This window comes from Ranitomeya variabilis, chromosome 1 (assembly GCF_051348905.1).
Source record: "Ranitomeya variabilis isolate aRanVar5 chromosome 1, aRanVar5.hap1, whole genome shotgun sequence".
Lineage (NCBI taxonomy): Eukaryota > Metazoa > Chordata > Amphibia > Anura > Dendrobatidae > Ranitomeya > Ranitomeya variabilis.
The window spans coordinates 947,520,759-947,536,032 of NC_135232.1; the positions used below are offsets into that span (position 1 = coordinate 947,520,759).

A 15,274-nucleotide genomic window follows, 5' to 3' on the forward strand; every position below is an offset into this window, starting at 1 on the left:
AGCCGCAGCGCACACGTTGCTGGCGTCTGACGTCATTGTCAGTCACTGGTGAGTGCACGCTTGAACTGAGTGGAGGGAGCTTCACCTTCACCACAGGAGCGCGGCCAGGTAAGAACTTTTTTTTTATTATTGAGAGCGGCGATCCGGGGGGCCCTGGGGCAGAATGCTGGAGACATGGGGCGGGGGGGCACAATGCTGGACACACTGGGGGCAGACTGCTGGACACACTGGGACAGAATGCTGGACACACTGGGGCAGAATGCTGGACACACTGGGGGGCAGAATGCTGGACACACTGGGGGCAGAATGCTGGACACACTGGGGGCAGAATGCTGGACACACTGGGGGCAGAATGCTGGACACACTGGGGGCAGAATGCTGGACATACTGGGGGCAGAATGCTGGACACACTGGGGGCAGAATGCTGGACACACTGGGGGCAGAATGCTGGACACACTGGGGGTAGAATGCTGGACATACTGGGGTCAGAATGCTAGACACACTGGGGTCAGAATGCTGGACACACTGGGGCAGAATGCTGGAGATACTGGGGGCAGAATGCTGGAGACACTGGGGGCAGAATGCTGGAGACACTGGGGGGCAGAATGCTGGAGACACTGGGGGCAGAATGCTGGAGACACTGGGGCAGAATGCTGGAGACACATTGGGGCAGAATGCTGGACACATTGGGAGCAGAATGCTGGACACATTGGGGCAGAATGCTGGTGACATAGGGGGCATAATGGAGATACAGGGCATGATTGGATCATGGGGCAGGATGGATACGATCGAGACAGATGGGGCAGAATGGGGAGATCATATGGGGCAGAATGGATACTCATGAGGGCAGGATGGGAGAACATACGGCTGACGCCAGGAATGAGACACACAGGGGCCAGGATGGGGAATGTTATTACCATAGGGGCTAATTAAGGGATATTATTACTGCAGTGATGTATTTATTTTATTTTTTGAGTATACTGTTTTAAATAGGGGGGCAGTCCTGTTACTGTGTAGAGTGATACTTTGTTGCCTTTTTTTCTTCATGTGGTGTAATGTAGAAGTTGGGAAAAATTAATTAATGTGTTCTACAAGCGGAGCTTGAGATAACTGTGTTATTTCCTGCAGAGATGAGCCCAGGCTGGAATAAGTGATGGCTATCTGTGCTGGATGAAAAACAAAGATGAAGGACTTCACCTAGAGACGTCACTGGTGAGTCAGTGTGTTACCTATACACTGACACTATACACTGTATACTACATATAGAGGTACTCTGTATAATGTCACCAGTGATCACTATTACCTGTACACAGACACTACATAATAAGTACAGATCTCCTGTGTATAATGGCACTGATGGTGATAGTATTGTTTTTTTATTACTGATCAGTATTGTAGTATTCAGTCACTATGTGGTGGTAATATGTGGTCTGGTCATGGTGTAGCGGTATTTGTCCCTTATATGTGCTATTTGGTCACTATGTGGTGGTAATATGGTGTCTGGTCATGGTGCGGTGGTATTTATTCCTTGTATGTGATATTATTCGGTCATTGGTGGTAATATGTGGTCTGGTCATGGTGTTGTGGTATTTGATATTATTCGATCACTGTGGTGGTAATATGTGGTCTGGTCATGGTGTTGTGGTATTTGTTCTTTGAATGTGATATTATTGGTCATTTTAAAAATTGAAAAATAAATAAAAATATACCTAAATTGTATAGCATATTTTAACAAATATTTAATAGGTTACAGTAGAGTAGGGCCTGGCCAAAAGTGTCTACCGTGTTATGGTGGCGGCTTAAAAAATCTTTTGGCCAAAACAAAAGCTGCCGGTTATATGTGTGATCTGGTGATGGGAACTGTTAATGTGTGATATGTGAGAAGTGGAGTTTTTCCAAGAGAGAGTGGTGGGACTGTGGAGACTTCGAGGGGTGTAGCGTGGAGGCGGGGCTGGGGTGAAGCCTGGGCGGAGTCTCAAGGGGGCCCTGAAAATTTTGCCAGTATGGGGCCCCAAAATTTCTAGTGGCAGCCCTGGGCGTGCTGGAGATTTTGTACTATGCAATGAGCGGTTACTGAAGTCACACCTATACGACTGAAAGCTGGAGGCTGCCTAGAAGAATAAAGTTCATTATCTCCTGGTAACTGGGCTTTCAGTGTGGCAACTATGCAGCTTCAAAGCGTTATTAACCTACAGAGGAACCCTGTCACTTGCACACTTATCAGCACGTGACGTATGGTGAGCCTGCAGAGGTTACTTTATCTTCTCTCACTTAATCCACCAATCAATCTCTATTCTAGGGTATAAAGTGAATATAAATCACACCACGACACGGTCCACACATCTCGGTTACATAGCATGCTGCCACCACTCACCAAACAAATGGCGTGATGAGTCCTCGAAATACAGTATGTTACTTTCTGACAATCAAAAGGTCGCCCACTCTCTGAACATACAAGGATCAAGCTTATTAAAGATTTCAAGCTTTAATATAAAAATATACAGTGCTTAAAATAAAAGATATAAAAAGATAAAAATAAAATGACACACAAAGATGCAAAACAGTTATAAAATAAACAGGGAGAAATAACAGAAATATCTATTGTCCTTCTGTTTCCTTGGGGAAAGCAGAAAATGAATTATGGATCACAAGCAGCATCTGTAACCCCCACTTGTGAACAAATTTCTTTTGTGCCACCCACCTTTTTACAGTCCTGACCGTAGGCTCATATTTCCAGGATGACCCAGATTGGCCCATTTAAAAGTTCACAGACACAAAAAGAGGACTTAAAAATCCTCCAGAAAATTGAAAAAAATCACAGAGAAAAAAGCAGAGATGATTACCTGCTGAAGCCTCCAAACAAATGCACTAGCAGGGCGCATCGGACCCGATTAATGATGGCAAAAACACAGGTGCAAAAAATACCGATGAAACAACCACTTTCAATCCAGTATTGGCTATATGGCATTAGTGCACAAAAAGATAAGCAATAATAGTCTGTATGTGGCATTGTTCACACAGGCAATGCAGAGCATCTGGTTTACAGCCTATTACTAACGCACATACAGGCGGGCCGCCCAGTGCTACAAAATGCATGCTGTGTGAAAAGAGGCCTACAGTTTACAGAGCCATCTTGGTCTGACTGCGCCCTGCAAGATAAAGTGCTAAGGTGTGGTATTTCCTGATGAAGGGGGCATGAGACCCCTGAAACGCGTTGAATAAAACCACTGTGAATCAACTATACTCTCCTGAAATTCATCTTAGCGCCAGCGCAGAATTTTAACTACAAATCTTCCTTTGAAGACATTTTCTCTGGTCGGTGAAGACCTGTGGATCTGCAGTAGCCGCTATCTACATGCTCTAATCTCATCCTATCCAGGTGAGCAAATTTGGTGTATATACTCCTCTGTGTAGCGTGGATAAGACCCTATTGCGCTCTTTGTCTCAGCATAGCATTTGAGAAAGTATCGCATACTATCCTTATTGAAAAAATGACCAAGTATGGGATTGACAAGGCTATGGTTAGGTGGATTCATAACTGGCTCAGGGATCGTACTCAAAGAGGGGTATTAAATGGTTGTACAAACAAATAGAAGAGTGATTCAAGTGGGGTACCACAAGGTTCTACCCTGGCCCCAGTGTTGTTCAACATTTTTATAAATGATCTACATAAGGGAACTGAAGGTAAAGTAACCAAATTTGCAGACGATGCAAAGCTAGAAGGGATAACTAACACTAGAAAAGACAGTAAAAGGATTCAGAAGCATCTGGATAAGCTTGAACAATGGGCAGTGACAAATAGAATGGCATTTCACAGGTAGGAATGCAAGATTCTACATCTGGGCAAGAAAAATGAAAATTACATCTACAGAATGGGAAAAGTAGAACTAAGCAACAGCACATGTGAAAAAGACTTGGGTATACTAATAGATCACAGACTACACATCAGTCAACAGTGTGATGCAGCAGCAAAAAAGGCAAATACAGTTCTAGGATGTATTAAGAGAAGCACAGAGTCTAGATCACGTGAAGCAATTATCCCACTCTTCACTTCCTTGGTCAGGCCTCATCTGGAATACTCTGCTCATTTCTGGGCACCACATTTTAAAACAGACATTGAAAAATTGGAGCAAGTTCAGAGAAGACCTACCAGGTTGGTGAGCGGACTGTGAAGTATGTCCTATGAGGAACAGTAAAAGGATCTGGGAATGTTTAGCTTGTAAAAAAGAAGGCTAAGAGGAGACTTAATAGCTGTCAACAAATATCTGAAGGGGTATCCTAGTGTAGTATAGGGATCATTCTTATTCTCATTTGCACATGGAAACATGAGAAGCAATGGAATGATACTGAAAGGGAGAAGATGTAGATTAGATGGTAGAAAAAACTTTTTGACAGTGAGGGTGATCAATGAGTGGAACAGGCTGCCACTAGAGGTGGTGAGCTCTCCATCAATGAAAGTCTTCAAACAGAGGCTGGACAGACTTCTGCCTGAGATGGGTTAGTGAATCCTGCACTGTATTGAGCAGGAGGTTGGACACGATGACTCTCGAAGTCCCTTCCAACTCAAACATTCTATGATTCTGTGGCCTTACATTTCAAATATCCTGTGTCTCCCCCACTCCTGTCTACCCAGTCAATAAGAAATATTCTACCTAGTTACAAACCATTTATTTCCATTTGAAGCTCAGGGTACAGGAGCTGAAGTGCCATGTTTGACACTTCCAGGGAAAGAGCCCTTGTGCTTGCAATACTGGTATATGGAGTTTCACTCTATTGCCAGCTAAATATAACTCTACTACTATTATAGTTTTCCCTTAATGACTATATATTTCATTCACAATAACTCTACATTTTCTCTCAATTCTGCAGCAATTGAGAAAAGCTTCTTTTCAGCATATAGAGAAAATAAAATTAAAATTATAAATGATGTGTGATGGTTGAGAGGTATGATGAAGATTTTGTACTATGCAATGAACAGTAATTGAAGCTGCACCTAAATGACAAAGCTGGAGCTTCCTGGTAACTGGGCTTTCAGTGTGACAACAGCATGGCTTCAAAACATTATTAACTTACAGATAAACTCCATATCTACATGTATATAGTGTGTTTTCATTTTTTCACAGGACAGCTTCCGTTTAATTAGAGAAGCAGCAGAGAATTAACAGGTAAGCATTTTTTTTATTTTTAATTGAGATAATTTCCTGCAGTAAATTTTCTTCTAAAAGTTTAAAGGGAACCTGTCACCCCCAAAATCGCTGGTGAGGTAACTCACCGGCATCAGGGGCTTATCTACAGCATTCTGTAATGCTGTAGATAAGCCGCCGATGTTACCTGAAAGAGGAGAAAAAGACATTAGATTATACTCACCCAGGGGCGGTCCTGCTGCGGTCCGGTCGGATGGGTGTCTCCGGTCCGCTCCGGCGCCTCCCATCTTCGTTCCATGACGACCTCTTCGGGTATTTACGCCGCGGCTCCGGCGCAGGCGTACTTTGTCTGCCCTGTTGAGGGCAGAGCAAAGTACTGCAGTGCGCAGGCGCCGGAAAGGTCAGAGAGGCCCGGCGCCTGCGCACTGCAGTACTTTGCTCTGCCCTCAACAGGGCAGACAAAGTACACCTGCGCCGGAGCCGCGGCGTAAAGACCCGAAGAGGACATCATGGAACGAAGATGGGAGGCGCCGGAGTGGACCGGAGACACCCATCCGACCGGACCGCAGCAGGACCGCCCCTGGGTGAGTATAATCTAACGTCTTTTTCTCCTCTTTCAGGTAACATCGGCGGCTTATCTACAGCATTACAGAATGCTGTAGATAAGCCCCTGATGCCGGTGGGCTTACCTCACCAGCGATTTTGGGGGTGACAGGTTCCCTTTAAGCACAGAATGTTTTTTAAGGTGTAGTCTGCTCAAAAAAGTGCTGCAAAAACAACATCACTGCACACATGTTCAGTATTTAGTTATTTCTTTTATTATCTTCAGGGCTTGGAATCTGAGAAGCCGTTAAAAGAAGTAACATGTTCAAAATTGACAGCAAAACCACCAGTGAAGTCGCACCAGGAAAAAGATCATCAACGCAATTTTTTACAGTCTTTTCTTAAAAAAATGAAAACATTTTATTCATTGCTTAATGGATGTCATAAAAGTTGGAAAAAACTATCGTAAACCTCTAAAAACAAAATTTGGCAAAAACACTCAAAAATGCTAACAAAACTTTTCACAAAATATTAACAAAGAGTTTGTAAAATGCTTCAGGATGAAAAATACATTGATGTTTTCGGAAGTGGATGTGGTTTGAAATGTTTTCTGTTTTCGCCACAGATGGCAAAAAACATCATACATACTGGGAACATACATAAGCTCTTAGCAACCCCATTAAATCTTTGCCTCTATTCCTACATTCTCCCCAATATATTTATCGATTAGGAGTCAGGCATTGATTGTAGAATTTGTGAACAGTTGAGTATTATGAAGCTAGATGAAACACGCAGAATTCTGGCACAATCTGGGTTACAAAAGCTTAATGTGTGCACCAAGAAAATACAGCAAAATTATGGAGCAAAGTTTTGCCATAATGTGCCAACTAATTGGTGATATAAACAGATTAGACAGTCTATAGATGTGCCAAAGTCACCAAACAGTGAATTTCTCTGATAATTATGGCATATTTAAGACTGTCTTGTCCACCCTCTAAGAATTAGACAATATTGCTAAATATGCCCCATTGTATACTTTTGCAATACTGTCTATATTGTTGCCATAAATTCCTGTAATTTTTGTCAGAGACAATAATCAGAAGAAATGACAGTAAATTGTGACAATGTAAGAATTGTTTGACTAAGTGAACTTTCTGGTGTACGCCATTTGAGTCCTAATGCAGAAAGTATTAACAACTTTAATCCCTGAATTGATATATCCCATTATTCCAATGCCATATTAATACCTATATTTAACATGGCATAAATGTTTATTCATGTCAGTTTCAATTTACTTTTGTGCAATTCATAATATTAGTAACCCCATCTAATATTCAGAGCTATTTATGAAAATATGTGGATTTTAGTAACAATTCCTAATAAGAATTGTTATAATGGTTGTTGATTAGATTTGACATTGCCAAGAAATGCAAGAAGAACAAGAAAAGGAAGCTAATCATAGACACAATTATATATAGAAGTCAGGCCTATGCACTCAAATCTGGGTGATTGCACAATCAGTGCTGGATAAAAAGCTTGAGAAGTAGATTTAATACAACAAAAATAAAAAAAGTTTTTTTTCTTTTCACATATATATTAAACCAATTGCTTTATGTGGCGAAGAATTTATAATTAGTGCTGAATGAATGTGCTTGGATAAGGTTTTATCACAGCAAGCTCGTGTGCTCACCGAGTGTCTTCCGTGTGCTTGAAAAGTATGTTCAAGTACCTGCAGTTGCATGTCTTGCGGCTGTCCGACTGCCGCAACACATGCAGTGATTGCCTGATAGGAAATCCCTGCATGTGTCGCGGCTGTCAAACAGCAGCGAGACATGCAGGCACAGGGACTGAAACAAATTTTTTTCGAGCATGCCGAAGACACTCGGAGAGCACACTCGTTAACACCTTATCTGAGCATATTTACTAATTACTATTTTTAATACAAACAACATGGAAATTGCAACATCAAGAAATAAAAATTATGAACTTGCTAAAATCACAGTATCGACATACATGTTAGTGATATAAATATCTCAATTTATTCAGTATCAAGTATGAGTAACACACACAGAAATACACACATTTACACACCTTGACATGCTATCAATTAGGTTATTAATGGTTGTCTGATTAATGTTCTGCCACACAATGTGCTTGGGCATGGAAATCATCAAAATCCACTGCTGGCAGCTCCCTTTTAATTGTCGACCAATGACGTTCCAGATGTGCTTAAAAGAAGGGAGATAAGTCTAGAAATTCTGTAGGCCAGGGTACTATTAGGCTACGTTCACATTTGCGTTGTGCGGTGCAGCGTCGGCGACGCAATGCACAACGCAAATGTAAACGCATGCACAACGCAGCGTTTTGTGACGCATGCGTCCACTTTTGCATGGTTTTTGGCGCAGAAAAAAACTGCATCATGCAGCGTCCTCTGCGCCCTGACGCATGCACCTGTTGTGAATTCCGCTCTTGGGCTCCCTCCGGTGGTTGTAAGTGGCACTTTTGTGAGTTCTGCTCTTGGGCTCCCTCTGGTGGATTTCAGTGGAACTGCTGCTCCTTGGATTTAGCAGTCAGCAGCTGCTTCCACTGATCGTCTATTCTGGCTCGGCTATTTATCCTGGCTCTATCCTTCAGCCTGTGCCAGTTGTCAATGGTTCCTGCTTGGATTCACATCTCTCTTGGATTTCCCTGATATTCTGACCAGTTCAGCAAAGATAAGTCCTTGCTTTGTTCTTTTGCTTTCCACTTGTTGTGGACTTAATCGTTCAGCACATTCTATGTTTTTTCTAGTCCAGCTTGTCAGTATGGATTTATTCAGTTAAGCTGGAAGCTCTGGGAAGCAGATTTACCCTCCGCACCTTTAGTCAGGTGTGGAGATTTTTGTAAACTCTGTGGTGGATTTTTCTAGTTTTTAATACTGACCGCACAGTATTCTGTCCTGTTCTATCTATCTAGCTAGATTGGCCTCCTTTGCTACATCCTAGTTTCATTCTGTGTATGTCATTTCCCTCTCCACTCACAGTCAATATTTGTGGGGGGCTGTCTGTCCTTTGGGAATTTTCTCTGAGGCAAGATAGCTTTCCTGTTTCTATCTTTAGGGGTAGTTAGTCCTCCGGCTGTGACGAGGTGTCTAGGGAGTGACAGGAACATCCCACGGCTACTTCTAGTGTTGTGTTAAGCTCAGGAACTGCGGTCAGTACAGGTATCACCTCCTCCAGAGCACGTCCCATGTTGCTCCTAAACCACCAGTTCAAAACAGTACAACTGGCCAAAAATGAATTAAATGCATCTCAAAAGAAGGAAAAAAGAAAAATTCTGAGCCATTTTTTTTCTGAAGTCTGTTTTGTCTCTTTTTTCCTCTTAATCTCTGGGTGGTTCAGGATTTTGGCACTGGTATGGATGTTCAGGGTTTGTTTTCTCGTGTGGATCAACTTGCTGCAAGAGTACAGAGTATCCAAAATTATGTTGTCCAGACTCCGGCTTTAGAGCCTAAAATTCCTACTCCTGATTTGTTTTTTGGGGACAGATCCAAGTTTTTGAACTTTAAAAATAACTGCAAATTGTTTTTTGCTTTGAAACCCCGTTCCTCTGGTGATCCCATTCAGCAGGTTAAAATCGTCATCTCTCTGCTGCGTGGTGACCCTCAGGACTGGGCATTCTCCCTTGAATCAGGGGATCCGGCATTGCTTAATGTAGACGCATTTTTTCAAGCGCTCGGATTATTGTATGACAAACCTAATTCTGTGGATCATGCAGAAAAAACCTTGTTGGCCCTATGTCAGGGTCAGGAAGCGGCAGAATTATACTGCCAGAAATTTAGAAAATGGTCTGTGCTCACTAAATGGAATGAGGATGCTCTGGCAGCAATTTTCAGAAAGGGTCTTTCTGAAGCCCTTAAAGATGTTATGGTGGGGTTCCCCACGCCTGCTGGTTTGAGCGAATCTATGTCTCTAGCCATTCAGATTGATCGGCGCCTGCGCGAGCGCAAAGTTGTGCACCATATGGCAGTGTCCTCTGAGCGGAGTCCTGAGCCTATGCAATGTGATAGGATTTTGACTAGAGCAGAACGGCAGGGATTCAGACGTCAGAATGGGCTGTGTTTTTACTGTGGTGATTCTGCTCATGTTATTTCTGATTGCCCTAAGCGTACTAAGAGGGTCGCTAGGTCTGTTACCATCAGTACTGTACAGCCTAAATTTCTCTTATCTGTGACCCTGATTTGCTCATTATCATCCTTTTCTGTCATGGCATTTGTGGATTCAGGCGCTGCCCTGAACTTAATGGACTTGGAATTCGCCAGGCACTGTGGTTTTTCCTTGCAGCCTTTGCAGAGCCCTATTCCTTTGAGGGGGATTGATGCTACACCGTTGGCCAAGAATAAACCTCAGTATTGGACTCAGCTGACCATGTGCATGGCTCCAGCACATCAGGAAGATTGCCGTTTTCTGGTGTTGCATAACTTGCATGATGTTGTTGTACTGGGTTTTCCATGGTTACAGGAAGATAATCCGGTGCTGGATTGGAAATCTATGTCTGTGACTAGTTGGGGTTTTCAAGGGGTACATTGTGACGTTCCTTTGATGTCAATTTCCTCTTCCCCCTCTTCTGAAGTTCCTGAGTTTTTGTCGGATTTCCAGGATGTATTTGATGAGCCCAAGTCCAGTTCCCTTCCTCCACATAGGGACTGTGATTGTGCTATTAACTTGATTCCTGGCTGTAAGTTCCCTAAGGGCCGACTTTTCAATTTGTCTGTGCCAGAGCATGCCGCCATGCGGAGTTATGTCAAGGAGTCTTTGGAGAAGGGGCATATTCGGCCGTCTTTGTCACCATTGGGAGCGGGATTCTTTTTTGTTGCCAAGAAGGATGGCTCCTTGAGACCCTGTATTGATTATCGCCTTCTTAATAAGATCACGGTCAAATTCCAATACCCTTTACCTTTGCTTTCTGATTTGTTTGCTCGGATTAAGGGGGCTAGTTGGTTTACTAAGATTGACCTTCGAGGGGCATATAATCTTGTTCGTATTAAACAGGGTGACGAATGGAAAACTGCATTTAATACGCCCGAAGGCCATTTTGAATACCTTGTGATGCCTTTCGGGCTTTCTAATGCTCCTTCTGTATTTCAGTCCTTCATGCATGATATTTTCCGCAATTATCTTGATAAATTCATGATTGTGTATTTGGATGATATTTTGATTTTTTCCTATGATTGGGAGTCTCATGTGAAGCAGGTCAGGATGGTATTCCAGATCCTTCGTGATAATGCTTTATTTGTGAAGGGGTCTAAGTGCCTATTTGGAGTTCAGAAGGTCTCTTTTTTGGGTTTTATTTTTTCTCCCTCGTCTATAGAAATGGATCCTGTTAAGGTCCAACCCACATCGGTGAAGAGCCTTCAGAAATTTTTGGGCTTTGCTAATTTTTATCGCCGTTTCATTGCCAACTTTTCCAGTGTGGTTAAGCCCCTGACCGATTTGACGAAGAAGGGCGCTGATGTGACGAATTGGTCCTCTGCGCCTGTTGAGGCCTTTCAGGAGCTTAAACGCCGATTTACTTCTGCCCCTGTGTTGCGTCAGCCGGATGTTTCTCTTCCTTTTCAGGTTGAGGTTGACGCTTCTGAGATTGGGGCCGGGGCCGTTTTGTCTCAGAGCAATTCTGATGGTTCTTTGATGAAACCGTGTGCTTTTTTTCCAGAAAGTTTTCGCCTGTGGAGCGCAATTATGACGTTGGCAATCGGGAGTTGTTGGCTATGAAGTGGGCATTTGAGGAGTGGCGACATTGGCTTGAGGAAGCCAAGCACCGCGTTGTGGTCTTGACCGATCATAAGAATCTGATTTACCTCGAGTCGGCCAAGCGGCTGAACCCTAGACAGGCTCGATGGTCCCTGTTTTTCTCCCGTTTTGATTTTGTGGTCTCGTATCTTCCGGGATCTAAGAATGTTAAGGCTGATGCCCTCTCTAGGAGTTTTTTGCCTGATTCTCCTGGAGACCTTGAGCCGGTTGGCATTCTTAAAGAAGGGGTGATTCTTTCTGCTATGTCCCCTGATTTGCGGCGGGTGCTTCAGGAATTTCAGGCTGATAAACCTGACCGCTGTCCAGTGGGGAAGCTGTTTGTTCCTGATAGATGGACTAGTACGGTAATTTCTGAGGTTCATTGTTCAGTGTTGGCTGGTCATCCTGGGATTTTTGGAACCAGAGATTTGGTTGCTAGGTCCTTTTGGTGGCCTTCCTTGTTGCGGGATGTGCGTTCTTTTGTGCAGTCCTGTGGGACTTGTGCCCGGGCCAAGCCTTGCTGTTCCCGCGCTAGTGGGTTGCTTTTGCCTTTGCCGGTCCCTGAGAGGCCCTGGATGCATATTTCCATGGATTTTATTTCGGATCTTCCTGTTTCCCAGAAGATGTCTGTTATCTGGGTGGTTTGTGACCGGTTCTCTAAAATGGTCCATTTGGTACCTTTGCCTAAATTGCCTTCCTCCTCTGATTTGGTTCCATTGTTTTTTCAGCATGTGGTTCGTTTGCATGGCATTCCGGAGAATATTGTGTCTGACAGAGGTTCCCAGTTTGTTTCTAGGTTTTGGCGGGCCTTTTGTGCTAGGATGGGCATTGATTTGTCTTTTTCTTCGGCATTCCAGCCTCAGACAAATGGCCAAACTGAGCGAACTAATCAGACCTTGGAAACCTATTTGAGATGCTTTGTGTCTGCTGATCAGGATGATTGGGTGGCTTTCTTGCCGTTGGCCGAGTTTGCCCTTAATAATCGGGCTAGTTCGGCTACTTTGGTTTCGCCTTTCTTTTGTAATTTTGGTTTTCATCCTCGTTTTTCTTTGGGGCAGGTTGAGCCTTCTGATTGTCCTGGTGTGGATTCTGTGGTGGACAGGTTACAGCAGATTTGGACTCATGTTGTAGACCATTTGACGTTGTCTCAGGAAAAGGCTCAACGTTTTGCTAACCGCCGTCGGTGTGTTGGTCCCCGGCTTTGGGTGGGGGATTTAGTCTGGTTATCTCCTCGTCATGTTCCTATGAAGGTTTCTTCCCCTAAGTTCAAACCTCGGTTTATTGGTCCTTATAAGATTTCTGAGATTATCAATCCGGTATCTTTTCGTTTGGCCCTTCCAGCCTCTTTTGCCATCCATAATGTTTTCCATAGATCTTTGTTGCGGAGATATGTGGTGCCCGTTGTTCCCTCAGTTGATCCTCCTGCCCCGGTGTTGGTTGAGGGGGAGTTGGAATATGTGGTGGAGAAAATTTTGGATTCTCGTCTTTCAAGTCGGAGGCTTCAGTATCTTGTCAAGTGGAAGGGTTATGGCCAGGAGGATAATTCTTGGGTTGTTGCCTCCGATGTCCATGCTGCCGATTTGGTTCGTGCCTTTCACTTGGCTCGTCCTGATCGGCCTGGGGGCTCTGGTGAGGGTTCGGTGACCCCTCCTCAAGGGGGGGTACTGTTGTGAATTCCGCTCTTGGGCTCCCTCCGGTGGTTGTAAGTGGCACTTTTGTGAGTTCTGCTCTTGGGCTCCCTCTGGTGGATTTCAGTGGAACTGCTGCTCCTTGGATTTAGCAGTCAGCAGCTGCTTCCACTGATCGTCTATTCTGGCTCGGCTATTTATCCTGGCTCTATCCTTCAGCCTGTGCCAGTTGTCAATGGTTCCTGCTTGGATTCACATCTCTCGGATTTCCCTGATATTCTGACCAGTTCAGCAAAGATAAGTCCTTGCTTTGTTCTTTTGCTTTCCACTTGTTGTGGACTTAATTGTTCAGCACATTCTATGTTTTTTCTAGTCCAGCTTGTCAGTATGGATTTATTCAGTTAAGCTGGAAGCTCTGGGAAGCAGATTTACCCTCCGCACCTTTAGTCAGGTGTGGAGATTTTTGTAAACTCTGTGGTGGATTTTTCTAGTTTTCAATACTGACCGCACAGTATTCTGTCCTGTTCTATCTATCTAGCTAGATTGGCCTCATTTGCTACATCCTAGTTTCATTCTGTGTATGTCATTTCCCTCTCCACTCACAGTCAATATTTGTGGGGGGCTGTCTGTCCTTTGGGAATTTTCTCTGAGGCAAGATAGCTTTTCTGTTTCTATCTTTAGGGGTAGTTAGTCCTCCGGCTGTGACGAGGTGTCTAGGGAGTGACAGGAACATCCCACGGCTACTTCTAGTGTTGTGTTAAGCTCAGGAACTGCGGTCAGTACAGGTATCACCTCCTCCAGAGCACGTCCCATGTTGCTCCTAAACCACCAGTTCATAACATGCACCACAGTGATGCATGCGTCACAAAACGCAAGTGCAACGCATGTCCATGCGCCCCCCATGTTAAATATAGGGGCACATGACACATGCGTCGCCGCAGCTGTGCCTGACGCAACGCTAATGTGAACGTAGCCTTAGTAGGACATGCAGACTGTTCACAGTAGCACAAGGAAAATGCAGCCTGTCGTGTTAAAAAACAGCTCATGGGACCGTTTCATGTTACCTCGCAAAGGTTTCTTTATAGCATTGTCCATGTTGTTTCCAGAACAATATCAGGCTATTATTGTGTCCAAGACAAAAGTGGAACTAATCAATGAAGGAGACAGACCTACATTCCTGCCTCCATTGCTGTCTTAATCTGCACCATGATAGCCTTTTTGGAACAGTGGCATGAGGTCAATAGATCGAATACCTGTTGTTGGACATTTGCCTCGTAGCTCAAATGATATGTAACATCTTTGGATGGTCTGTGTAGACATTGTTTGATACCTAACGTTTGGCATGAGGCATTTAATTTCCATTGCCATGAAGAGGCCTTCATAAGGTATATGTCACACAAATCCTACTCCCGTAATTATGGTGTGGAGTGGTATAATGTATGGTAGTCAGACCCTTCTAGCCTTGATTCCAGATGGTACGGTCATTTCTCCAAAGTGTCTCAGGAGATATTTTTCAACAAAACAACAACAGGCCACATGTTGCTCATGCTGTGAGCAGCTCGTGGGGCCTAAATGTGCTACAATTGTCTGCAATTTTCTGTACTTGTCTCCAATCAAGTACATCTGGGAAGTTATTGGTCATTAATTGCAATGGCAGCTGCCAGTAGCGGATCTTGATGATTTATGTTTCAAAGTGCATTTAGTGTGGCAGAGCGTTACTCAATGACCATTAGTAAATTAATTAATAGCATGCCAAGGTGTGTATTTGCATGTATTTTTGCATTTGGCATTAGTGGTGAGTGAGTATACTTGTTGCTCAGGTTTTCCCGAGCACGCTCGGGCGGTCTCCGAGTATTTGTGATTGCTCGGAGATTTCGTTTTTCTTGACGCAGCTGCATGATTTGCAGCTGCTAGAGAGCTTGAACACATGTGGGAATCTCCTAGCAACCAGGCAACCCCCACATGAACTCAGGCTTGCTAGCAGCCATAAATCATGCAGCTGCATGGACAAAAACTAAATCTCCGAGCACTCACAAATACTTGGAGACCGCCTGAGACTGTTAGGGAAAACCCGAGCAATGAGTATACTCTCTCATCACTATTTGGCATTCAAACTCAATAGAGAATAATTTGACATGATTTGAAAATGTTGTTTTTATTTTGTCGTCATTTTCTTCTCATTAACTTGGCT

General features: G+C 43.8%; 1 protein-coding gene and 1 long non-coding RNA gene across 6 annotated transcripts in view; one reads left to right on the plus strand and one right to left on the minus strand.

Annotated features, from left to right (window-relative positions):
• Positions 1-6,564, plus strand: part of LOC143791716 (uncharacterized) — a 53,888-nt gene extending 47,324 nt beyond the window's left edge. The window contains exons 3-4 of the long non-coding RNA XR_013219908.1: positions 5,124-5,165; positions 5,974-6,564. This is a non-coding gene — a long non-coding RNA (uncharacterized LOC143791716). The remainder of the gene's footprint in view (positions 1-5,123; positions 5,166-5,973) is intronic.
• Positions 1-15,274, minus strand: part of INPP4B (inositol polyphosphate-4-phosphatase type II B) — a 1,036,387-nt gene that overhangs the window by 407,201 nt on the left and 613,912 nt on the right. The window lies entirely within an intron of this gene.